This window comes from Tiliqua scincoides, chromosome 6 (genome assembly GCF_035046505.1).
Source record: "Tiliqua scincoides isolate rTilSci1 chromosome 6, rTilSci1.hap2, whole genome shotgun sequence".
NCBI classification, from domain to species: domain Eukaryota; kingdom Metazoa; phylum Chordata; class Lepidosauria; order Squamata; family Scincidae; genus Tiliqua; species Tiliqua scincoides.
The window spans coordinates 63,289,211-63,316,859 of NC_089826.1; the positions used below are offsets into that span (position 1 = coordinate 63,289,211).

At 44.6% G+C, this 27,649-nt stretch overlaps 1 protein-coding gene across 2 annotated transcripts in view; it reads left to right on the forward strand.

Moving 5' to 3' along the window:
* Positions 1-5,777: 5,777 nt before the first annotated feature.
* MTUS1 (microtubule associated scaffold protein 1) overlaps positions 5,778-27,649 on the forward strand; it is a 130,767-nt gene continuing 108,895 nt past the window's right edge. For both annotated transcript variants that reach the window (XM_066632306.1, XM_066632307.1), the window contains exon 1: positions 5,778-5,850. The gene's annotated coding sequence lies outside the window, so the exon portion shown is untranslated. The remainder of the gene's footprint in view (positions 5,851-27,649) is intronic.

A 27,649-nucleotide genomic window follows, 5' to 3' on the forward strand; every position in this document is an offset into this window, starting at 1 on the left:
CCCTATTAATAAATGACCTTCCCCCAAATTCCTGTGGCACACCTGTGGACCACTCACGGCACATCAGTGTGCGATGGCACAGTGGTTGAAAATGGCTGCACTAGGGGCACAATCCTAACCGGGTCTACTCAGAAGTAAGTCCTATTTTGTTCAATGGGGGCTAACTCTCAGAAAGTGTGGTTAGGACTGCAGCCTAAGGTAGGTTAGTTTTCTCTAGCTGAAATCCTATACACACTTTCCTGGGAGTAAGCACCACTGGACAGAATGGGGCTTACTTTTGAGTAGACACATGTAGGCTTGTGCTGTCTTTGCCTGTGGATGCCAGCTATTTATGCATGCATGTATTTATATGTCTTATAACCCATCTTTCAGTACAGATTTTTAAGGCAGCCTTGCAACACAGCACAACAGCAAAACAGTAGGGAACATCCAATTATGCCAACCCTTCAATTTAAGGTCCCTAAATGGTTTGATGAATAAAAATGTCTCCAGCAGGTGCCTAAATGGCATTAAAGAAGATGCCAGTTAAATAGGCATAGGGAGAGAGTGTCCCTGTTAATTACCCATCTCTCCTTGAACAGCAAGGGCCCACAGAGATAACCTTCAATAAAATCTTATATGTAGATATCTGTTACTTTAAGGGAAGACCTTTTATTGCTGTAATTGTATGAGAAAGGAAGCTTCTGGATTAACAAAGAACTTTCATTAGGTAGATCAGAAGGAAAGGAATGCAGGGAGTAAGGTTCACTATTTATTTATTTATTTTATTTGCAGAATTTATATCTGCCTTTCCACTCCAGAAAAGAGCACTCAAGGCGGCTATGCATTCACTATGCATTTAGTCAATCAGAGTTTTCTATGTTTAAAGTCAAATAGAAAAGGGGGGGGGAGAGATTAATCAGCACTGTAGGTTATTAAAGGTTCATCTGAAGAACTAGGGTACAGAGGACACATTTGGTTGAAAAGAGCAACTTTATCTCTAGTTGGTAAATCATTCTCTCAGCCTGTGTTCTTAAAATAAACTTTCTATGACACTCTAAAAGGTGGGCTTGGTAATGAAAACACACAACCTTACTGTAGGCAAAAAGGACTACCTGTTCTGTGGAAAGGGTGTCGATACCTATGCTGAATTCCATGTAAAACACAGATTGTAAACACAAGTACTTGGAAGAATGTACTTCTTCCAGGTACTTCAAAGAGATCTTTGATCCAATTAAAGGTGTTTAAGACTGAAGGGTAAATTTCCTCAGACAGAAATGCTACACTATGACTTGGGTTTTCTACTATGATGAACAGGGTACTGTCTGAAAAGGCAATTAAAGGCCAGTTCTATACAACATTCCAACACAAATACAGCTGTGACACAGTCCAGAGGTAAAGGAACATTTGTTCCCTTACCCTGAGAAGGCCTTCTTGACTGTCCCCCCACCACAGTATGCAGCACAAGCCCCATTGGCATGGCTGCATCAGCACTGGAAAATTGGATAGGATTGGGCCCTGAAAAACCTGTATCTATAAACAAGTTTGGTCTCCATGTTGTTTAATAAATATCCATGTCTGCTCTGTAGACTTGAACCCACTATAATTCTACACAAGCAGGCTTTAGTCAAAATTATCACCTTATCTGTTTTATAATTTGAACTATGATCCAGAACACAGGTAATATGGATGGTAGAGAACAGAACTGACTCACTGACTCCAAAGTTTTCCTATATGATCTTGCTTTGTCCCTAGTCTCCTCCCACAGACACTGAACTACTGAGTTGGGAAGGCCTTGCTGAACACAATTCTTTTTAGCTTCTTCCAAAATACTGTGTCTTCTCTTTGCTGTCCCCTATTTTCCCTATGATTGCCACGTATCCTCATTATCTGCATCCAAGTCTTTGATTTTATGAGTCTATGTATTTTTGGTGGAAGGAATGCACTCTGTACATGCTCAAAGTTAATCACACTTTCTTTAGTGCCAGTATTTTTAAAAACTAAAGATGGAAACCTTGCTAATAAGTAACTGCAAGGATAGAGGAACTACCTATCTTACTCCAGGGATGACATTGGTGTTTACTAAGCATAGGAAAGATTCCATTGTCTTTGCCATATTTGATAAGAGCTTAAGTTTCACCAAGTTTAAGATGGAAATGGGAAGATGAGCTGCTGTGTTACTTAGAGCAGTGTTTCTCAAACTGTGGGTTGAGACCCACTAGGTGGGTCATGAGCCAATTTCAGGTGGGTCACCACTCATTTCAATATTTTATTTTTAAATGGATTAGGCTTGATGCTACCACAATATGTGACTGCATTTGAGGAAATGTCACAGACCTGTAGTTTTAACAAGCTGTGATGTATATTTTTTTAACAGGGATAGTAAATGGGACTTACTCCTCGGTAAGTATGGGTAGGCTTGCAGCCTAGGATTGTTAAAAAAAAAAAAACTTCCTGCTTGATGATGTCACTTCTGGTCATGACATCACTTCCAGTGGGGCTCGGTCCTGGTGCTAAATGTGTGAGAACCACTTCCTTAGGGTTTTATATCCATTCCAGCTTTTGAGCAAACAGAAATTAAGGGCCCAATTCTATCCAGCTTTCCAGCACTGATGCAGTCATGCCAATGAGGATGTGTGCTGTGGTGGGAAGGCAGTAACACAAGCCTCCTCAAGTAAAGGGAATGTTTCTTCCCTTACATCAGGGCTGCATCAGCACTGGAAAGTTGGATAGGATTGGGCCCTAACATGCTAAAAGATCTTTGTGACTTAGCCTTTCCTGATGGGATAGTTCAGAGGCTATCAGGTGGAGTCTGCCTTTGAAAGCCTTAGAAAGTCTTTCTAAGTGCAGTCACCAGCTTTGGATGCTGCTATAACTTTACTTCTTGTTCAATCAGAACCAAATAGCTCAAGTCTGTAATGTTTGTTTCTGGTAAGATAGGTTTACAGCCTAAGTCTGTATACAATTGGGCTTACGCCTGAGTAAAATGCCACAGTTTTCACACACCTCTAGTAATACGTTATAAATCACTTCAATGAGACTTGAGTCAGGTGTTTGCTCACCAAACAGGTATTTATTTTTGTGGAGGCACTTGTTTTGTGTTCTTTTTTTCCTTGAGCTAATCACAATGAAAGTAAACAGAATTGTCTTTCATGTGGTAAAACAGCAAAGTTACATTCTAAATTCCATTCATATTTTAATTCTTGGTTCAGAGAGCATAATGTCCTCCTAATGCATTCAGATTTACTTCTTATTCATCTGAAATAAAGCCAAGTCACCATTATTCTCTGCTTGTAGCCTCTCATGGAAATTAGATCTAAGATAAGGATGTAGCACAATAGGAGGCATCTCAGAATGGAAGGAGGAGAGTTTTCCTGTGCCTTTTTAGGTAACCAGAAACTTTTTAGACTGAGGACAGGTATCCTGTGCTTATCATAGCTGAATAAAAGAGGAAGAAGCAACTTGCTCTGTTTCAGTCTTCCTACACTAGGGTTGCAACCCTGTATTGGCAACCTTCAGTCTCGAAAGACTATGGTATCGCGCTCTGAAAGGTGGTTCTGGCACAGCGTCTAGTGTGGCTGAAAAGGCCAATCCGGGAGTGACAATCCCTTCCACACCGGGAGCAAGTGCAGTCTGTCCCTGGTCTGTCTCCCTGGCTATGGGCCTTCCTTCTTTGCCTCTTAGCCTCAGACTGTTGGCAAAGTGTCTCTTCAAACTGGGAAAGGCCATGCTGCACAGCCTGCCTCCAAGCGGGCCGCTCAGAGGCCAGGGTTTCCCACTTGTTGAGGTCCATCCCTAAGGCCTTCAGATCCCTCTTGCAGATGTCCTTGTATCGCAGCTGTGGTCTACCTGTAGGGCGCTTTCCTTGCACGAGTTCTCCATAGAGGAGATCCTTTGGGATCCGGCCATCATCCATTCTCACGACATGACCAAGCCAACGCAGGCGTCTCTGTTTCAGCAGTGAATACATGCTAGGGATTCCAGCATGTTCCAGGACTGTGTTGTTTGGAACTTTGTCCTGCCAGGTGATGCCGAGTCGGAGGCAGCGCATGTGGAAAGCATTCAGTTTCCTCTCCTGTTGTGAGCAAAGAGTCCATGACTCGCTGCAGTACAGAAGTGTACTCAGGACGCAAGCTCTGTAGACCTGGATCTTGGTATGTTCCGTCAGCTTCTTGTTGGACCAGACTCTCTTTGTGAGTCTGGAAAACGTGGTAGCTGCTTTACCGATGCGCTTGTTTAGCTCGGTATCGAGAGAAAGAGTGTCGGAGATCGTTGACTGACTCCAAGATTTTGGACTCCAATCAGCCTGAAGAAAACACAGGTCATGGTTCAGGATGTGGACTCACCTCCCTGCATTACAATCTCTGAGCATGAACTGGAGGTTGTCCATGACTTTCTGTACCTTGGCTCAACGATCTCCGACACTCTTTCTCTTGCAACCCTGTACACACACACATTTAACACAGTGGCACTTACTTCTGAGTAGTCATGCTAAAGATTGTGCTGTGAGGTTCTTACTTGAGTTTCAGACTGACTCTTTCTTTGGAAGTGCCATTGAAACAAATGAGGCTTACTTTCACGGAAACATGGGTAGGATCAGACTGGTATTAATCTCCAGAGCAAGTTTGTGAGGTAGGTCACCTTATCCCCACTTCAAAGATGAGAAACACATAGGGAGATATTTGCAAAAGAAGTTTATGACTAAGCAAAAACTGGAACTCAAGCCCTCTGTTGGCAGGACAGCATCAAGCAGATTCGGATTCTCTGCTTTAAAAAAAGAGACCTACTGAATGGTTTAACACTGCAATTTTCAACCTTTTTCATCACCTGGCACACTGTGTTAAAATTATCAAGGTACGCCAACAGTTTTTTTTAACTAATGACAGGGCACACCATGCTGCTGCTCTGGGGCTTAAATCCCCCAATGGTCCTACTAATAAATGATCCTCTCCCAAATTCCCATGGCACACTTGCAGATCATTCGTGGCACACCAACGGACCAAGGCACCCTGGTTGAAAATCTCTGATTTAACATATTTAAATACTGCCTCTCAAACAGCTTGTTCTGTTACTTCTTGATCTTTTCATTTTTCATCATCCATCTTGTGCAGTATGGCTCCAGATAGCTTCACATTAGAAGCCCCCAAACATTTTATGTACCATAGGAATGCACCGGTTGGGGGTTTCCCACAGTTTCCCTGGCAGAGTTGCCAACATTTTCTTCCTAGAATGCTCCTGTGCCTTTTTAACAGTAAGTATTGGCAAGAGAAGCTTTTCCTGACAGGGAGGAGGACATGGGGAGGGGGGAAAGAGCCTCACCTGCAAAAGTGCTGCAGGTCAACCAGCTGTTAAAGACTCACAGCCCAATCCTAAGCCTGTCTACTCAGAAGTAAGTGCCATTAGAGTCAATGGGGCTTACTCCCAGGAAAGTGTGGCTAGGCTTGGGCTGTCAGGTGTCCTGGCAGGAAAAGTTGGCAACTGAGGGTCCTGGTGTACCTCCTACCAACTCCCCCCAACAAGCTGTCCCTGTGTGCGTTGCGTCCTTAGCCTGTTGCCAACTTCGCTACCTCCCGGCCAAGGCCAGCAAAGGGCCCTCACCGCCTCCCCACTTTCTGGGGCCAGGGACTGCCCTGGAGAACGCTGTGACGTCACCGGAGAAGGCAGGTGCTGCGGCTACCTCGCGGCACCGGAGGAGGACGGAAGGTGCCGTCCCGGCGGGGCTGGAGCACGCGCACTGCTGGGCGAGTTCAGGGAGCTAGCTGAGGGGGGAAAAAGAGGCTGGAGAGGCGCGCGCGCAGACACACACCGGCTGGTTCTCTCCAGCCAGCGCGAGGCGAATTGTCCTGCTGCATCTGCAGAGAAGATCAGGAGGTAACCAAATACTGCAGGCTGGAGAAGGGGGGGGGGCGCCTTGGTCAAGGCTGCAGCCAGGAGGGAGGGAGCGACATGAGCTGGCTGCCTCTGGCTGCTTTTTCCCCTGGACGCTGAAGCAGCAGAGCTGAAGTTTGGCACTGAACTTGGTGCGGTCAGTGGCCAGGGAGCCCTGGGCTGGTGCAGTGGGCGCGCGCGTTGCTTGCAAGCTCCACCAAGGCAGGCAGAGGGTTTCTTTCTTGCCAAGGAGAGGGCTCTGCAGTTACAAGGTTGCCAGGGAAGTTTGCAGTGGCAACTTTGTTCGCAGCCCTTTCTGGGGCAGTGTGTGTGTGTGTGTGTGTGTGTGTGTGTGTGGAGGGCCCCTGTCAAGTTGGCAGGGGGAGCTTTTGGCTCTGCCCCCAGGCTCTCCTCCTCCTCCTCTGGGACGCGCTTGGGCCAACAGGCGTGGAGGCGGAGGGGGCCCCGGGATTTCAGCCTCTGCGAGGTCAATCTGTGACTTGTCCTTGCTCCGCTTACTGCTGTGGAAGGGCCGGGGGGGGGGTCGGGTTCTGGCGCCGGGCTCTGCAACAGCAGCCCTGAGTACTCCCAGCCCTGGCCTGTGCAGGACTACTCGGAAGCAAGCCCCAGGGAGTCAAGTGGGGCTTACTCCCAGGAAAGCGTGCACGGGATTGCAGTCTCAGGCAGGCTCGGGCGCTCATCCTGGAGGTGGCGGCTTCCTTTTTCCTGTGGCGCTCTCGTCGGTGCCAGGCGCTGGAAGGGAGGCAAGAAGTTGGCAAGGATGCCCAGCGCGGCTGCGTCCTGATGAGCTGCAAAGCCCGCGCAGGCGAGCCCGGCCCAGGCTGTGACTGCTGCTTCATGGAAAGCCTTTCCTGGCGCTCCTCCTGCGCCTGGCCAGCGGGCGCCCTCGACTCTTTAGTGCAGAGCCAGGGCTTGGGGTGTTGCTGTCACACGTGACGCGAGAAAAGAAGCTTTCCAGCCTCTCTCAGTAGCTCCTGGATGTTGATGTGGATGGGTGGAAGAGAGCCAAAAGGTGCATTTCATCACGCTGGGGGCAGCTCCTTTGGAAGCCGGCGTCTCCGGCGTTTCCCACATCCGTAAAATCCATATCTGCTAAAGTAATTATTAAAAAAGTTTTTCAATTCCTCCATAAGTCATACCCAAAGGCAGAGGTTCCCAAACTGTGAGCCATGGCTCCCTGGTGGAAACCAGCCAAGGGGAGCTGGTGAAATCCTTGCAAAAAAAACCCCTGCCGCCCTTTACAATGTATAGGATTATAGCCCTAGTGGGGAGCCGCAGCCAATGGCCCAGTTGGTCAAAGGAGCCGCAAGACAAAAAGCTTGGGAACCACTGCTCAAAGGTGATTCTAGTGTTGTGTGTGAAAATGCCCCTCCACTTGAGCGGTAGAGGTCACTATCATGAATTACCTCGGCTTACTATATGTAATATGGAATCATTCATGTGCCTGTCTCATAGGATTGTTGTCAATACGAATTACAGCCATGAAACATTTTGCATGTTAAAAGTGTCATACAAGTTAATGAAACATCCACTCATTTCAATGACACACTACTAAATGATGTTTCAGGATGTTCATCCTCATGACTGCAACTGTGTGGTATTCTCATATGTGAGTATATATGTGCTTCCTAGTTCTTTATATCTTGGCTTCCCTCCTTTATATTCCGGAATTGGATCAAGTCCAACTGAACTTCTTTGCTTGTGTGTATTAGAACTCATTGCCACAAAAAAATTGCTGCTCCGGTAACAATTGTTAGGATTATTTGTAAGAGGAGAGTTCCACTGTCCTTTAAATGCAGCACAGTCAGAAATATTTCTTTCTTTCCCCCTTCCTCATTCTTGGCATCAGATGCTTCCATGCTGCAGCCTCATGATTAGGCTAACATAGTGTTAAGCTTTCCTGTCTGAGATGTAACCACTACTGTGTTTGCATCCAGTATAGAGAGAATTATCAATGTTCATAAAATGACTCAGCTGTGGCCAGATCCCCATTACTACCACACTTACTATGGGACAAATTAGAATGGATATTCCACCCCCTGACTCCCATGTGGAACGGACTTCAACATGATCTGCATGTGGCAACAAGCCAACATTCTGAACCAAAATGGGAAGAGAGTCTCATGAGAAAACCTGGATTGCACTGCATTGAAGCTTCAGTCCCTGGATGAAGCTGCCATTGAGACAAGTGGTTAGAATATGTGCACTTTATCCTTGTTACAAGAGAAGCAGTTGGATGCTTGTCTCTGTGTCAGGTTGGCAGGCCAAACAGTGTCAAGTAGCACTCCAGCTCTCTTGCATTCAGTGAAGATGTCCTTTCTTTCTCCTACACAGGCAGTTGCAATTTTTTTTAAATTAAAGATATGGGTACAGGAAGGACCAAATATACATAGGTTAAAGGTAGTACAAATGGAAAACATTAGGAAATAGAAGAACTGTAGTTAATACCATTTTAAATCACCATAAACAAAAAAACCCATTAATTATTACTTTCCTCCATTCTATAATGACAATACCAATTTGACAAAAATTTCAATCTGTAATTATCATCAACCTTAATATATATACTTTCGTCTATTTACTTTCATATGTTTTGATTTTATTTTTATTTATAGACAGTTGCATTCTTAACTCAGTCCTTCCTTGCTTGCTTTGGTAAGCATTTTGCATTGGTGTGACATTTAGCATAATGGGGAATAATGATTTGACTGCAGAACTAGAAGGAGTGTTACCTTTTGATTCAGCCTCAGCCTATTACATAGTACACTGGACTGGACTGAGATAGTATCCAAACTGTGAGTGTTGTCTTGTTAATTTATCAAGCAAATTGATATGTAGTTTGTAATTAGAAAGGCAATATTAGAAAGGCAAGGAAGCACAAAAGGGAAGCCATTAGCTGATTTCCCTGTCTGGTTAGGTATCCTATAGTTTTTGATTTGGGCAACTGAGTTCCTTTTATAATAAATCTTTTGTGATATATGTACTTGAATTAAATACCTGCCCCTTTCATATTATAGTGGCGTATTCTGGATTCTTCAGAAGTTCAGCTGCCCGTGCTCCTTGCTCAGACTTACTCTTATGGTGAACTGAAGCGGGTCAATTGTACAATTTTTAAAAAATAACTACAAATTTTCACAGTAGAAGAAAATGTTTGCAAAATTTTTGAAATATTTGCAGCTGTGGGAATGCTTGCTATCTCTCAGTTGGAGTGACTTTGTCCAGCAGTTGGAGTGTGGTGGGAGGAAGGAAGGAGCAGGGGGGCATGTAATATAATGCCACTGGGCTCAGCAGGTTGGCTGAGCCATAGCCATAGTTTAGAGCGGGGATACTAAACATAAGGCTTATGGGCTGGATACAGCCCACGGAAGCACTGATCGTTCAGCAGCATCACTTCTGCTGGAGCTCTTGCAGGGAGAGAAAGGGGGGTCCTCAGAAGGCAAGGAAAGCTGTGGGGGAAGGGGCAGACCAAGAGCGGATACACAGCCAAGCTGCTGGGAGAGCCCAGTTATCATGCAGGCCGCCTTTTCAGCAGAGGTGCTTCTGCTGAGGTGTCATGTTACATAGCACCTCTGTGACACTGTTGAAAGGGTGGCCAATGTGTAATTGGCTCTCCCATATTTTGAAATATGGTCAGGATTTGCATATTTTCTCTTCTGTCATTTGCAGTTAACAAGTTCCTACATGAGAACAAAGTCCCCCAGCCCCCTTGGCCATTATCTTGCTTAATGATGTTTACTTTCAGCCCTCTGCAGGTGCCATGAATGCACGCTATTTGGTCCACTGTATGAAACAAATTTTGATACCCGTGGTTTAGAGACTCATGGCGTAGGAAGCATAACACAACATGTTTGGCCTTAATTAAAGATCCAAAAAGTGGTGAAGCATTAATTGGGGGAAACATTTGCATTTTATTTCTGTTCATCTTTTCAGTAGTTGCCAGACCAGATACTTGTTCCAGAATCATTTTTTATTCTTTCTATAGTTGACGGAGGCAATAGAGAGCTATATAGAACATCTAAGATTAATGTTGTGTCATGGGGGAGAGTTTGGCCAATCTGATCTGTGAATAGTGGTATTGAATCAAAGTGACTGTACAAACCCTCCCTCCTATATGCATTCTATACAATAGAATGTATGTAATCAGTTTTCTCAGCAACAGTGCTTCAGCAGAAGCTATTTGTGTCAACTGAATGTGTCTCTTCTAAAATAGCATGTAATTATTGCATTGGGGAAAATAAGTGTTGGTTGAGCACAGAAATCCTCTCTGTCTCTGTCCCCCATTCCAGTGTCTCTTCCTTGCAGTCGAAGACCTTAGCCTTGACCTGAAAAGAACCTCTGTCAAAGCATAACTGGATTAGTTTCATGGTTTAAGCCTGCCTTTTTTTCTATTCAGAGATTTAATATGTTGTGACTTGCTAATATATCTAGTCTTGAGACCACACACATTTCCACTAAAGATGTAAAACTGTGAGTTGCTTCTTTGTTTTTAAAGCACTGGTATCGCTTGAAATACATGATATGTTTCTGGAATCTATATCTTATGACATATATGGATATCATAAATACCTCAAGGCACACATGTACTCCAAGAGTTCACCTGTATGCCTCAAAAGTTTTAAGGCAATCACAACTGTTACCCTGCACATGCCCGATCTCGTCTGATCTTGGAAGCTAAGCAGGGTCAGGCCTGGTTAGTACTTGGATGGGAGACTGCCTGGGAATACTGGGTGCTGTAGGCTTATACCATAGTCTTTCGAGACTAAAGGTTGCCAATCATCAATCATAACAGCCAGTTAGACTTTCTGCAATAGCATAGTAAAACAAGACAAAATTATATAGTAGAACCTCCAAATTTGACCACCTCTCTATATTGACCACCTCCTTAAGTTGACCTAATTTTCACAGTATGGACAGACACTGCATATACACTATGGGAGACCAACCTCTCTATATTGACCACCTCCATAAGTTGTATCTTGACCACTTTGACCATTGCACAGAGTATTAATTTACCCTCCGTAAGTTGCCCACTGAACACGATACTGTGTGCCTGTGTTTTGTCCCATCTTGGAAAAGCAAGGCCACGCGACAATCCCTCCCCTCCACCTGCTAGCGTGTGTGCGAAAGGGTTTTTATAGGTGGGCACTCTGCACATAGCCGACAGACCTTTGCTGGCTGCTGATTGTACCTGGACATGTACCAAGTTGTAAGGGACATGAGGTTGCTTGTGCACAGTGAAGCCACTGTCCTTTCACTTTGGTTCCCATCACCAGTGCATTACTTTACACTTATATTGAAACACAACTGCTATTTTGCTGCTTATTCTCCTGGTTTGGAGAGATCCTTCTGGAGCACTTCACAATCCCTTCTGGTCTTCACCACTCAGAAAAGTTTAGTGTCATTAACAAACTTGTCCACCTCCCTGCTCATCCCTGTTTCCAGGTCATTTATGAAGATGTTGAAAAGCACCAGTCCCAGGATAGATCCCTGAGGCACTCCACTTTCTACCTTTCTCTACTTTTTTTGTCAATTGCCCATTGACACCCACTCTCTGTTTCCTGGTCCTCAACCAGTTCCCAAACCATGAGAGGACCTGTCTTCTTATTCCTTGACTGTGGAGTTTTCTCTACAGCTTTTAGTGAGGGACCATATCAAGCACCTTCTGGCATTTAGTGAATCTGAAGAGACCCAGTGGAGGCCAGGCAGCCTAAGTAAAAAAGTGTGTGTGTGTGTGTGTGTGTGTGTGTGTTTTAAAGATGTTGGGGCTATGTAACATGCTACATGCTATGGGCTGGCAAGGAATAGCATTGGTCTGCCTGTCTGCTATGAAACCAAGTATTTTTTTAACTTACAATTTTTTTTAAAGCTTATGAATTTTCAGGGTTTTTTTTTAACACTGATTGTGGGCTGTTTATTCTCTGTCTCTAGATATAGATATAGATGATATAAATAGTAAGCATCACAAGAGAATCAATTCTCATTGATATTTGCAATAAAACTTTTTAAAAATCCAATCTAAATAATAACTTGGCCTTGTAATTGTTGTCCTGGGAGCTAAACATGATAATATTTAAATGCCTTCTTTTTCCATATGTTGACCACCTCCCTATGTTGACCAATTTCCTCCAGTCCCTTGGGTGGTCAACTTAAAGAGGTTCTACTGTATCTTGAATATGTCAACTGTCTAAAACACCAAACACTCATAATTAGCTATCATGTCTCGACTTGAGACGTTAAAGATTATCCAGGTTTGCGAATGCTCAGTTGCTTTGTATGTTTATACTTCTATTTCCATTTTTTATAAAAAGTTGCTGGCCTAGGTTGGTAGGGGAACAGTTGCATTCACTTGGAATTTGATATAATTTGTTCTATGGCCAAGAAGGAATAGTGTGTGAATGGTATGTTGAGAGCTCATCAAGACATGAAAGGATCCAAAATGTATTTTAAAAATGGAGCCTATCCTAAGCATCTGATGACCCACTAAAAGAAATGTGTGCATGACAAACTCAACTGCTTGGAATCAGCTGATGAAATCCCTAAGTGCCTTGCCCTACTATATTGGCATATAAAGTGCTACTGAGTTAAACATTTTCCAGACATCACTTGTAAAGTTAATCAACAAATCAGGTTATAACAGCTGTTTAATAACTTTTATGGCAGTATGTGATACAGTGAACAGATTGCGTGAATGTAGGAAAAAATATGACTCATCTACCTGCCATCTCTATGCAACAAGGTTATAATGGTTTGTTGTTTTTTTTTTTTGTTTCAATTGTATGGAAACTCTACGTTCAAGTTGAGAGGTTAGAAACAATTTATCTGTATGTCGTGCTTAGAAAAGATATTAGGTCATTGGTCTGAGGCGGCAAACCTAAGCTATTTTAATTGGAAAGATGTCCGGCTGAAAATATTGGGACTTAGTTCTGACTCAACAGGTTGCTGCCTGATATTAAATGACTAAAATATTAGTATAACCTACAAGCCTTTTTGAGAATGTTGATTTAAGCCTGTGAGACCTTAACATTTAGCTGATGACAAGCATGGATGCATTTCAGAGATTTGGAAGCTATATTTCTAAAAGGAGGCGATTAAAAAAAAACCCAATTTGCTGCTTCAGTTGTATGTCCAGCAAAAGCAATAAATTGTGGTACAGTACTTGTTGAACACAGATTTATTTATTTTTGCAGGGGTAAAATGGCAAAGAGATTTGGCTGCATACAATTTGGAGATTGTGAACAAATGTTTTGAAAATGGAATTGAATTGTACCTGCAATATCTCCTATGAAACTTCTTTTAACTTTCATCATATTGGATAGGGCAGTTCCCAAATGGAATCTAGCAGAAAATAAATGAGATTCAGGGTACTGTAGTAAGTGTCCAGCTGTGCAGTTTCCTATTTCATGGAGACTTCATTGAATATGTAGTCCACATGTTGAAATTTGTATTGAGCCATTCAGAATAAAAGATACTTTTTTAGTCTGTATTTTGCTTTCTTGGGCATATGGGGAATGGAACATTGCATTAGCATTATTACAATGAAGGAAGTTTGCTTAAATGGTTTAGTTTTATGGATTCAGTTCACTTGAGTGAAGTTCACTTGCTTGAGCAGGAATGTTCAACCAGATGACTCAAGGCTGACTCAACATTCATTAATAGCATTCCATGGCTCTCACCTGAATGTGTGAACTGCCTTAATAGTGCAAAAATGAAGTCCTTTGTTTTCTGCTTGTTGTTTTCACACATGAAGTTGTTATATGTTAGGAGCATCAAATGATGAATATGCAGATGTACACTCTTAAATTGTTATCAAGAATCTGACTTCAGATATAAATTATAAATTATGGTTAGCGGAATATTTTTCATTTTGAAAGATTATTTTATCTGAAGTCAATAATTGACAGCTTGGTGTTAACAAAGCAATTGAAGCTACACTCAGTTGTACCTAACCTCATTAATCCCATGTATAAAAGAGGCAGAAACAATTGATTCAGAGGCGTACTGCCCCTGCGGCACAGTAGCTCGTGCCATGGGTGCGAACTGGAGGGTGGGCGCAAGAGGATATAAGCCAATTGCTTCCCCACTCGAGAAGCAGTTGAAGCACATGCACCCTCTCAGCAGCCAGTCAAGTGAAATCGCCTGGCCGACTGCCAAGCGCACCCTCACGCTCCAATGGCTTCATGATTGGGAAAGCTGTTGGAGCACATGTGCTCTAATGATGTCATGACTCTGCACAGTGTCATGATGTCACAGCATTGCCATGGACATCAGAAGGCCTTGGAACACCTCTGCTCTGATCTTGGTGCAGTTTTATGCAGGTAGTTGCAGAGAAAAACTAGTGGTCCTGGTTGGGGAAGTTAGTTCTCTTTATATGTAAATTATCTTATCTTTGAGGGACAGAATTGCTATCTTCTCTCTTTATCTGCACCTCTCTACTATGCAGAGACCTTTCAGAGGTTGCAGGGACCTTCAGAATGGCACCTGTGACCAGTGCAGACTCGTTTAAAATGGCTGGCAGAAGCTTCTGCAGATCATTTTTAAAAGGTCTGTGCTAGCTGCAGGAGCCATTCTGAAGGTTCCTGCAGCCTCTGGAACGTCTCTGCAGCATTCACAGATATTTTAGCACTTCCTGCTGCAGTCTACCGGTTTCCTTAGGGTCTCTTCTGGATTCTTCTGATGGCAAAGCATGTATCTGTCCCCCCAAAGTACCCCTTGTACCTTACCCCATTGATCAATGGTTTATGTGCGAATTTGCTATCTATGAGGGTTTCTAGGAACCTAACCTTAGCAGATAATGAGAACTGTTTGTATATGTTATGATGTTTAAATTTTGGTTTAGTGAACTTTTCTATGATGAGGATAGGTTTGCTGGGAAAATACATTCCTTAATGTTGGTGGTGTAGCATCATAAATTTGTGACAAAGAAAAGATGTGTTTCTTAACTGTTTACTGGCAGTAAAATTAGTAGCATATTATTTTGATTGTACTGCTAGAGCAAAATCCTCTTCATGTGATTTGCTGTGGGGAAACAAAAAATGATGGAGGTGTTTGGCGCTCTCACAAATAATGGAAAATATGCTTTTTTGGTATTGAATGTGCCAATTATGAATGTTAATGGAGAAGAAAAATGCCTTTCCTCCATTTACTGAATAAAATATACATTCTAGTCAGCATAGGTTTTACTTTTTATTCCTACATTACAAACTTGGGAAGTACAAAAATTGTTTTTTGTTTGTGAAAACAAGCCATGTTTTTTAGGTCCATAATTCTTATACTTGTTCATCAGTATTTTGCAGTACATGATCCCTTTTGTAGTCTATTTCACTTTAAATAGGGAAATCTCTGAGTTGAACTTAAACTTCTAAGCCAGTGGTTCTCATCCTTTTCAGCCCAGAACCCACTTCTGAGATTGACATTCTGTCTGGGACCCACTGGAAGTGATGTGACATCATCAGTGACATTATCAAACAGGAAGTGACATCACTGTGATGCCAGAACCAGAAGTGGTCATCAAGCAGGAAGTGACATTACTGTTCTTACCTAGGAACTCAAACTGTAAATGACAACTCTGCAGACGCGTGTGGCCTCTGGGACACCCAGTGCCTCGGGAACTAAGTGCCAGGTAAGGCACAAGAGTTTAGCATCTGGGCGAGTTCAGCAGCAGGGCGAGGAGGCCAGGGCCCCATACGCTGCCCTTCCTCTTCCCTTGAGAAGAGGGCTGCTATCCAGTGTACGGTTTTTAAAAGGACCCCTAAAAACAACAACAACAACAACAAAAAAGCTATGCAGTCAGACAGCCAGCAGCAGGGTGGGGGCTATCCAGTGTTCTGCATCGAGTGCCACATGTATGATTATATGCCTCTGGGGCATAAGTCATGGGTGTGTCCTCGGTGCAAGGAGCTCCAGGCTCTCAGGGAACGCGTCCGCTCCCTTGAAGCCTTGGTGGCCGACCTGGAGAAGCGCAGGCAGCCAGAGGAGGACCGTGGGGAGACTTCCGGGGACGATCAGGCTTCGTCCCAACCTCAGGCGTGCAGCTCCTCGGCTGCCCGGGTGGGAAGTCTCGGGACTGGAGGACGTCATCCTGGAGAGGAGGGAAACAATCCCCTAGGGGGGACCCCTTCTCCAGGGGATGGGCCCGTATCCGAGCGCACTCGGGATACTCCTCGGCGGGAGGGGGGTCGGGGGCTTCTTGTAGTGGGGGATTCGATTATTAGAAACATAGAGAGGGGGGTTTGCGACGGATGTGAGGACCGCATGGTGACTTGCCTGCCTGGTGCGAAGGTTGCGGACATCACTTCTCGTCTAGACAGGCTGGTAGACAGTGCTGGGGGAGAGGTAGCGGCTGTGGTGCATGTCGGCACCAACGACGTGGGCAAGTGTAGCTGGGAGGTCCTGGAGGCCAAATTTAGGCTTTTAGGCAGGAAGCTGAAAGCCAGGACCTCAAAGGTAGCGTTCTCTGAAGTGCTACCTGTTCCACGCGCAGGGCCAGCTAGGCAGGCGGAGATCAGGGGTCTCAATGCGTGGATGAGACGGTGGTGTAGGGAGGAGGGGTTTCGATTCGTTAGGCACTGGGGAACGTTTTGGGACAAGCGGGGCCTGTACAAGAGGGACGGGCTCCATTTGAACCAGAATGGAACCAGACTGCTGGCGCATAACATTAAAAAGGTGGCAGAGCAGCTTTTAAACTGATCCCTGGGGGAAGGCCGACAGGAGCCGAGGGGCATCCGGTTCGGGACTCCTCATCCCTATGGGATGAGGATGGGGAGGTTAGAGAACAACAAGACAAAGGCAGGGTAGGAGAAGAAATTGGGAAAGGTAGGGAGATGGGATGTGATAGACAGTTTGGCACAATGAGAGGATGCGGGGACAAAGGAGCAAATAAGCAGCCCATCCTGGGGCATTCCATGTATAAATGCTTTTATGCGAATGCCCGAAGTCTACGAGCAAAGGTGGGAGAACTGGAATGTCTGGTGACAAGGGAAAATATTGACATAGTGGGCATAACGGAAACCTGGTGGAATGCGGAGAATCAGTGGGATACCGCAATCCCGGGCTATAAACTCTACAGGAGGGACAGGCAGGGGCGTGTTGGAGGTGGGGTGGCCCTTTATGTTAAGGAAGGGATAGAATCCAGCAAAGTAGAGATTGAAGGTGGGTCCGACTCCACCGTAGAATCTCTGTGGGTTAAATTACCAGGCTTGAGCAGCGATGTAATACTGGGGGTGTGCTATCGTCCTCCAGACCAGAAATCTGATGGGGACCTTGAAATGAGGAAACAGATCAGGGAGGTGACAAGGAAGGACAGGGTTGTAATCATGGGGGACTTCAATTATCCTCATATTGACTGGGTCAATTTGTGTTCTGGTCACGATAAGGAAACTGGATTTCTTGACGTGCTAAATGACTGTGGCTTAGATCAGCTAGTCACAGAGCCCACCAGAGGACAGGTGACTCTGGATTTAATTTTGTGCGGTACGCAGGACCTGGTTAGAGATGTAAACGTTACTGAGCCATTGGGGAACAGTGATCATGCTGCGATCCGTTTTGACGTGCACGTTGGGGGAAGAATACCAGGCAAATCTCTAACAAAAACCCTTGACTTCCGACGGGCGGACTTCCCTCAAATGAGGAGGCTGGTTAGAAGGAGGTTGAAAGGGAGGGTAAAAAGAGTCCAGTCTCTCCAGAGTGCATGGAGGCTGCTTAAAACAACAGTAATAGAGGCCCAGCAGAGGTGTATACCGCAAAGAAAGAAGGGTTCCACTAAATCCAGGAGAGTGCCCGCATGGCTAACCAGCCAAGTTAGAGAGGCTGTGAAGGGCAAGAAAGCTTCCTTCCGTAAATGGAAGTCTTGCCCTAATGAAGAGAATAAAAAGGAACATAAACTGTGGCAAAAGAAATGTAAGAAGGTGATAGGGGAGGCCAAGCGAGACTATGAGGAACGCATGGCCAGCAACATTAAGGGGAATAATAAAAGCTTCTTCAAATATGTTAGAAGCAGGAAACCCGCCAGAGAAGCGGTTGGCCCTCTGGATGGTGAGGGAGGGAAAGGGGAGATAAAAGGAGACTTAGAGATGGCAGAGAAATTAAATGAGTTCTTTGCATCTGTCTTCACGGCAGAAGACCTCGGGCAGATACCGCTGCCCGAACGGCCCCTCCTAACCGAGGAGTTAAGTCAGATAGAGGTTAAAAGAGAAGATGTTTCAGACCTCATTGATAAATTAAAGATCAATAAGTCACCGGGCCCTGATGGCATACACCCAAGGGTTATTAAGGAATTGAAGAATGAAGTTGCAGATCTCTTGACTAAGGTATGCAACTTGTCCCTCAAAACGGCCACGGTGCCAGAAGATTGGAGGATAGCAAATGTCACGCCTATTTTTAAAAAGGGAAAGAGGGGGGACCCGGGAAACTATAGGCCGGTCAGCCTAACATCCATACCGGGTAAGATGGTGGAATGCCTCATCAAAGATAGGATCTCAAAACACATAGACGAACAGGCCTTGCTGAGGGAGAGTCAGCATGGCTTCTGTAAGGGTAAGTCTTGCCTCACGAACCTTATAGAATTCTTTGAAAAGGTCAACAGGCATGTGGATGCGGGAGAACCCGTGGACATTATATATCTGGACTTTCAGAAGGCGTTTGACACGGTCCCTCACCAAAGGCTACTGAAAAAACTCCACAGTCAGGGAATTAGAGGACAGGTCCTCTCGTGGATTGAGAACTGGTTGGAGGCCAGGAAGCAGAGAGTGGGTGTCAATGGGCAATTTTCACAGTGGAGAGAGGTGAAAAGCGGTGTGCCCCAAGGATCTGTCCTGGGACCGGTGCTTTTCAACCTCTTCATAAATGACCTGGAGACAGGGTTGAGCAGTGAAGTGGCTAAGTTTGCAGATGACACCAAACTTTTCCGAGTGGTAAAGATCAGAAGTGATTGTGAGGAGCTCCAGAAGGATCTCTCCAGACTGGCAGAATGGGCAGCAAAATGGCAGATGCGCTTCAATGTCAGTAAGTGTAAAGTCATGCACATTGGGGCAAAAAATCAAAACTTTAGATATAGGCTGATGGGTTCTGAGCTGTCTGTGACAGATCAGGAGAGAGATCTTGGGGTGGTGGTGGACAGGTCGATGAAAGTGTCGACCCAATGTGCCGTGGCAGTGAAGAAGGCCAATTCTATGCTTGGGATCATTAGGAAGGGTATTGAGAACAAAACGGTTAGTATTATAATGCCGTTGTACAAATCTATGGTAAGGCCACACCTGGAGTATTGTGTCCAGTTCTGGTCGCCGCATCTCAAAAAAGACATAGTGGAAATGGAAAAGGTGCAAAAGAGAGCGACTAAGATGATTACGGGGCTGGGGCACCTTCCTTATGAGGAAAGGCTACGGCGTTTGGGCCTCTTCAGCCTAGAAAAGAGACGCTTGAGGGGCGACATGATTGAGACATACAAAATTATGCAGGGGATGGACAGAGTGGATAGGGAGATGCTCTTTACACTCTCACATAATACCAGAACCAGGGGACATCCACTAAAATTGAGTGTTGGGCGGGTTAGGACAGACAAAAGAAAATATTTCTTTACTCAGCGCGTGGTCGGTCTGTGGAACTCCTTGCCACAGGATGTGGTGCTGGCGTCTAGCCTAGACGCCTTTAAAAGGGGATTGGACGAGTTTCTGGAGGAAAAATCCATTATGGGGTACAAACCATGATGTGTATGCGCAACCTCCTGATTTTAGGAATGGGTTAAGTCAGAATGCCAGATGTAGGGGAGAGCACCAGGATGAGGTCTCTTGTTATCTGGTGTGCTCCCTGGGGCATTTGGTGGGCCGCTGTGAGATACAGGAAGCTGGACTAGATGGGCCTATGGCCTGATCCAGTGGGGCTGTTCTTATGTTCTTATGTTCTTATGTTCTTACAAGAGAAAATATTCCAGCTCAGTAGCTTCTTACAATTCTCCTCCCCTGCTACCATTGCTATCAAGCAAAAAGAATAAAAATAAAACATCTGGAACAAAATATTTGTGACATATGCTCAGTACTTACTTTCAGCCCATTTCACGTACAACCCTGAAGATCACCAAAATCATGGAAAAGGTCATCTAGTCCAACCCCCATTTCACATATAACCCTGGAGAAGATCATTAAAATGCTCTCAGCCACATGCTCTGTCCTCACTTTCAGTCAGTTTCACATACAACCCCAAAGATCACCAAAATCATGGAACTGGAAGCTATGTAAAAGGTCATCTAGTCCTGTTTAGCTTCTCAGACATATTCTCAGTGCAACAGAGATGGCCAAGGCACTTGGAGAGATGCATCATATCTGTTTGACTACTTCTAATGGTGTGCATCAGAGAAATGTCAGGGAGTGGTGGAGCATCCCCCTCACTACTGAAGGAGGAAGATAGGCATGCTCCACTGTTCCTCTCCCAGCTGCTAAAAGAAGCCAAACAGTGGGGTAGCTTCATTAGAAGGGAGTGCTCACTTGTAGCTGTGAGAGGTGGCAAGGTGGCAATGGTGACAGCGCTCTCCTTCACCTTTGCCAGGGTGAGGTGGCCTCCATGACTGCCTAGCTGGCAAGTTACAAGCACATGAGGGAGGGGACGCCACCCATTCCCATCCCGCCACCTTCCACTGAGTCCACTCCAGGGTGCCCCTCCAGCCTCCTTCTCGCCTGCCTGTGCCAGAGATATGTGCGTGGAAGGTGGCAGTGGCAGCGTCCGGACCTATCCCTGACAGAGGCAGGCGAGAAGGAGGCCGGAGGGGCACCCTGGAGTGGACCCTGTGGAAGGTGGCGGCGGCGGCGGCGGCAGCAGCGTCCGCACCTTTCCCCGACCAGGGAGAGGTGTCAGGGAGAGGTGTGAATGCTGCCACTGCCGCCCACGTGCTCTGCTCCAGGGTGTCACCCCAGGCTTCCTCTTGCTTCCCATGGGCTCCACGGGTGGCGGCAGGCACAGGCAGGCGAGGATGCTGGAGGGGTGCTCCCCTGCTCCATTACCAGGTGCCAGGGTGCCTCTCACCTGCTGCTGCTGGTGGTGGTGATCGTCTTCACAGCCCCCCAGCCCACCGCTCTCTCTCCCTCCTCCACCAAGCCGACCCTGCTGCAGGCTCCCTCTCGCCTGCCTGCCAGCCAGCCCAATCAGGTCTACTCAGAAGTAAGTCCCATTAGAGTCAATGGGGCTTACTCCCAAGAAAGTGTGGATGGGATTGGGAAGTGTACTGGGGGAAGGGCGGATGCTGCCGCTGCCGCAGGTGCACTCTCCTAGGGATGGGGCCGGGCAGCAGCACTCTCGCGCAGGAAAAGCTGCACGCTGCTGCTCTGCGCCTGTGCAAGTCACTTTTTCTCTTACTCTGTGCTTGGAGAAAGCCTAAAATGGCGGCACCCAGGCTTTGCCCTCTTTCAAAATGGCGCTGCCCGGGTCTTTTGCCCTTTCCCAAGATGGCGGCCGCCAGCTTCTGGGGACCCACCTGAAATCCTTTTGTGACCACTTGGTGGGTCATGACCCACAGTTTGCGAACCTCTGTTCTAAGCTATTTTCCACTGATAGTTGAGATACTGAACTTTGATCTTGAATTTCTGCTCTCCTAGATTTGCTTACAAATGTATCTAATGACTCTTGCTAGTTCAAGTCACATTGCGATGAAAAAGACATGCACATCTTTCCTAACCTTTCACTGCTTGTGTGATCAATTCATCTGTGTAACTTCTTATTTTTTCATCAGGGTGTTGCCATTCCCATATAGAATATAAACATTCCAAGCTCTATAAACCCTCCATTAACTTTGTGTTCTCTTAAAGACAATGGCTTGTACAAAAGCCACAACTATCCATGAAGTAATGGTTTCATTTTAGTTTTATAGACAGCTGTGTTTTTCAGTTAGATTTCATTTGTTGATCATTAAAGTCCAAGAGCCAAAGTACGTGGCAAGGAGTGCCAGCAAATTCCATGTGTCCATGATATATGTAGGTGAACATGTAAAATGTTATGGATTCATTACAAAATGAAAATGAAGTGGCCCACAGAACTGGAGTAGTAATTTAGAGCAAACATGCTTTGTTTAATTGTATGGTATAATAACTTTTGAGCAGCTTCAAGTTTTGAAAAGAGACTATGGTAATAATAGCTTAGCTACAGTTCTGAGCTGCTTCTATTAGTCCTAATAACATAGTACAGTAAAACTAGTATTCCAACATCCAGTTGTCTGGCGTGAAAATACTGGCCTTATATTGTCTGGGAGTACATAAGAACAGCCCCACTGGATCAGGCCATAGGCCCATCTAGTCCAGCTTCCTGTATCTCACAGTGGCCCACCAAATGCTCTTGGCTTTAAAGCAGACTCCCAACCTCACTAGCTTTTACACAGGTATAGCTGCACCTGGCTCAGCGATGGCATCCCTGAGACAAACTATAGAAGTCCCTGGGGGCAACTCAATTGGTTCGGCAGTAATGTAAATGTGACATGACATTTAGGTCCAGGGATCATAGATGGTGTAACAGTAAGTCTTGGCATATGTGATAATCCTTCAGTGCCTAGATCCCAAAGGTGCCAAATTATTGAAAGTCTACTTTAGTGACCACCTCATTGGAGATAATTAGCCATGCCAAAAATTAAGGATTTTCCTTAACAGTAAATTTCTTTTTGTAATTAGTAAAGTTAGATGCAAGAAGACCTAGGTTCAAATCTGTATGGTTGGGATGAAGAGGACTTTGTCTGCAGTGTCACTAATAGTTGAATGAGAAGAAGCATGTGTTGGGAAATTACGAGTGGCAGTTAGACTCACCATAGGAAAATAAAAGCATATCTCTTGGGGTGTTGCACACTTAAGATTCCAGATGGTTCTTCAGGACCACCAAAGCCCAGAGTTCTCATTCACTGAACTGTCTGCATGCATGCAGCTGTGAGGTGTTGATGGTTGAGCAATCAAATTGATTGTCAAAAGGAGATTTTGATCTTCTGAGCTCTTGGAGAAAAGAAGGGATGGAAAAAGATGTAAAAAATAGATAATCCATTTATCCCAGTTTGCCTCTCCTCCCCTGTAAAATGCTCCCATCTACTCTGGTGTGCTCCCTGGGGCATTTGGTGGGCCACTGTGAGATACAGGAAACTAGACTAGATGGGCCTATGGCCTGATCCAGCGGGGCTGTTCTTATGAGAGAGAATTTCAGCAGCTGTATCTTGTCACCTTTGAGATGACAAGCTGTACCTGCTGAAATTCCCTCTTCTATATTTTCTCTTAAAGGTCCAGGATTCCTTAAGTTGAAAGTTTGCCTGCCCCTGCTATACATCAGTGCTTCCCAAACTTTTTAGTATTGAGACCCACCTAAAAGATTTGCTTTATCAGTTAGTTGTTCAAGCCTCTGTGTCTGTAATGGTGATTGGGCAGCAGTGCTTCCCCAAGTAGCAGGTTGTTTAAATAATCCTTGTCAGTGTTGTAACCCATGGGTGGGTCCTGGACCTACAGTTTGTGAACCATTACTATACATTGTGAAGGGTGGAGGGTTTTTCACAAGGATTTCTGACTTTCCTGGCTGGTTTCTGTGCTCCCCCCCCCCCCGGGAACCATGGTTCACAGTTTGGGAACCACTGTTCTAGTTCCCATTCCTGTTCCCATCAATTTCCAAATACATGTCCCTTCCAAAAGGATAGGTTATACCTGCAGTAGATTTCAGCTTCTTAACTATATCTCCTTTTCAAATTTCCATTCCCTCTTCTGTGCAAAACAGGACAAACATTTAAGGTGGAGGGCAATCTGCCTCCCAATCCCAGAATTATTGCCTCTTTCTTCCCAAAAATTTTTCTTTGGAACACCAAACTTTTAAAAGGAAAACATTCTTTGGTGTCTGGATTTTTGTGCAACCAGTTAAAATTGTATAATACCCTTGTTAAATTAAGGATGACTAATAAACATTTCAAGTTTCTGTTCCAGTTCAAGTTTTCCATCCTGTTGCCAAGAACCATATTTCTGGTTCCTGAACATTGTGCAAGTTTTTGTTTTCACTTTGGTGCTTGGAGCGGACATTATCATCTTGCTCTCTGTAGCGCTCTTAGTTAGGCATTTGTCTATTTTTGCAAAAACAGTCTCATGTTACTTGACCTGAATGGTTGAAAAATCTCTGTAATAGAACCAAGTTACTGTCAACAGGACAAGGGAGCTGAGTTGCCTTTCTTGGATGAATGAAGGGATGCTAGAGGGACAGATAAATTGCTGCATGTTTAACTGGCTCAGTAGAGCTTGAGGGAGGGGAATAGGAAAGAAATGGAGGTTGCAGGGAGTTATTGATCTGAGTGCTGGCTGAAATGGTGGTTCTCAGAGGGAGACTGGAATGCGGGTGACTCTCCATCACCAGTGGGTTAAAGTTCCACAAACCAGTAGCAAAGCAGGCTGCAACAAACAGATTGGAGAACTAACAATGGGACAATTAATGGAACAAACACACTAAAATCACTGAGTTATATCACAGCCATTTCACATTGCTGAATTTACAAAGGACATTTTGGTAGCCCCCTCAAATGAGTGCTACCAAAATGTCCTTTGTAAATAAACATAGTTTTGTTTGAAGCACTGAAGTTTTGGAAGAGTTCCAGGTTTCTAGATGGTAAAAGGGACTTAGAGATAGAGAACCTAGAAGGGGTGCTAGTCCCTCAAGGACTTGTGGAGAGTGAAGCCCTGGGGACTGGGGGCAGTGGAGCTACAACTGATGGGTTGGCCTTGGTCCTGGGTTGGGATCCTTGAGGGCTTCACAGCGTCCTTATACACTCTGGTCGTCATGTTGAGCCTTGTTTTTGGTACCCTTCAGAGGTATAGTGCACATCCACTACAAACAGGGCTATTTCAGTGATGGTACTGATCTTCTGGCAACCCCTCTCTGTGGAAATTTGGTTGACCCCTAACCTTCAGAAGTTGGTCAAAACTTATTCGACTTTTGGAGCAGGTTGAAGATAGGTAGATCTTCATGTTCAGCTATGGATTTTGATTTTTATTATATTGCATTTTAATTTTATTGCTTTTGTCTTTTGTCTTATGTGGTCTATTTTCTGTTTTATTGTAAGCTGCCTAGGGGCAGGAAAATGGGGTTAGAATGTGTTTTTTAATAAGTAGCATAATTGTTACTAGTATGTTGGTGTGCACCCCTGCGTAAGGGTGGCTGATGGTATCAATAAGGCTTGTTTACTACCACTAACTTCATGATGCAAAATGGACACTACAGCTGTATAAAATCTCTGTATTCTGTATAAAATCTCACTGGCATTTGCTTGGATTCCAGTGGTGGGGTCTAATTGAGTAAAAACTGAGGCACCACTTCAGTTTCGTCAAGCTAATTTCTTAGAGTAGGTATATTGATGAGAGAGAGATTCTGTAGAGGTCACTCAATAGCTCTAGTGTAGGTTATATTTAGGCCTTGTGTATAACACTCTGGTTAGAGTAAAGCTCCTATTAATACTGTCCAGTTATTTATATGCAACATGAGGGGATAGCAGTTTCTATGGTGAGGGAGCTTTTAACCTTGTTTTTTTTCTCTCCTTCTGAGAGTTCACTAATTTAAGGATCTCTTTAATTATTCCTTTGTCTGCCAGTTTTGTAGTATAGACATGGAACAACCTTGCTAAAGCGTGTAATCAAACTAGTTTAACAGGCTTCTTCTACCTTCTTTGGAAAATGAAGCTTTGCTTCTGAACATGTAGGGAGATCTTCATCCATACAAATGGTTTTTTTTAATGAAATGCAAGCATCATTTTATACTACAAATACCCAACCACTTGCAAATACATGCAAAGATTGTTACAAGTATTGGATATCTGTCTAAAAAATACAAGGTTTTAGAATAATGTTCACAAGCTTTGAAGAAACAGGATTGCATCCCATGTTACTTTTTTGTTGGCATAGGGGCAGGCCCAGCCCATCCATGAAGCTGATTGAAGCATTTGCTTCAGGCAGCAAATTGGTTAGGGTGCCCACATTTGCCCACTCGCATCCTTTGCAGCAACTGTTATCCTGCACATGCCCGATCTCGTCTGATCTTGGAAGCTCAGCAGGGTCAGGCCTGGTTAGTACTTGGATGGGAGACCGCTTGGGAATACTGGGTGCTGTAGGCTTATACCATAGTCTTTCGAGACTGAAGGTTGCCAACCATCCTCTGCTGCTGTAGGAGCCAGAGGATGTATGAGATGAGAAGGAATCAATGGGCTATAGCAGGGGTGCTCAATAGGTGGATCGTGATCTACTGGTAGATCGTGAGGCAAAATGAGTAGATCAAGGAGCCCTGTCTCTCCAAACTGTTAATATGTCAGTTTCGTCTAGTGACTAGATGAAACTGACATATTTAGCTAAACTGACACTGAAACTGACACTTTAGCTGCTCTTCAGGCATGCAGCAACAAAACTGACGAAACTGACTAGACTCCAGCATGGGCTCCATACATTAAAGGGGATGTCTGTCAGACGCTTCCTTTCCCCCTGGTAGATCTCCCGGCCTTGCTGGGTTTCAAAGTAGCTCTCGAGCCAAAAAAGTGTGAGCACCCCTGGGCTATAGAGAATCACTTATTTCCCCCCCCCTTCAACTTAGGAAGGAGAGGAGCACCAGGGAAGTGGGGGCAGTATTTGACATGCTACATTGGTAGATGTGTTTGAAATGATCTGATAACTCAGAAGTTAGCTCATTGTGTTTAGTAAGACCTCTGATGTAATTTTGTCTTGTTCACCAAAAACAAACACCTTTGTACGTTGGATGTTGGGTTGTCTTGGGCTCGCATGCATGAAAGTGATAGTGAAAGGTTCTTGCACATAAGAATCTGAACAAAATCCTGCTTGAGTTTGCACTTCATATTGTTTGTACATTGTATTGCAGTATGTGACATTGCACAAGATGTCACATAATGAGAATTTTGTATCTCATTGTTGAATAATGACTTCCATGTGTGGTTGAGAAACTGCATGGGGATAGTGTGAAATACCTGCATATTTCTGCATATACTCCTTGGGATACAACCCATTGTTTTCTAAAGGTAAGGACCAGCAACTGGAGGATCCTGGACCAAATCTAGTTACCAGGTTTTTTTTGCTCTCTCCAAACTTTTCAACCCAGAGGGAAAAAAGGGGGGATGTTGAAGGAGTGGCAGGATGGCAGCAGTGCAAGCCAGCAACCTCTTCTGGGGAGGGATTTAGCACACTAAACAACCTTGCCACCTCCCTCTTGAGGTTACATTACCAGCAAAACTAGATGCTGAGCAGGATGCTGTAGAGATCTTGAAAGGTACAAGCATACTTAACTCTGTTTAATATGGTTCTTGTTTGGGACTAAAGAGGGATAATCTTGCGTCAGGATTTGGACAGAATATTCATAGCTCTTCTCAGAATTCTGGACTTTATTATAAAATGCACAAAGTATACACTTGTGCAGTGTTCAGTTTCTCCTTTGTAAAGTGTACTGAAAAAGCTCTTGTAAGTTAAAAAGCAAACAAGACTGAGCTGAAACTTTAGCAATTCTGATCGTGCTATAAACAGGAGAATTTGAAGTTTGTAATTTGATCATTTGTAAGGTGTTTCACGAACTCAGGTGCTTTCAGTTGGTTGTTGCTAGTTATCTATGACACCGAGGACTTAGGAATAACATGTAAGGACATGGCTTCCAAGTCACCAGTAGTCTGTGAATGGGGCATGTGTAGTTTGTTTCGTGGCTCCATTCATGAAATGCAATTTATTAAAGATTATATCCCACCTTCCCAGAAGCTCAAGGTAGTTAACAAAATTCACAATACAAAAGAACAAGATAATAAATAACACAATATAAA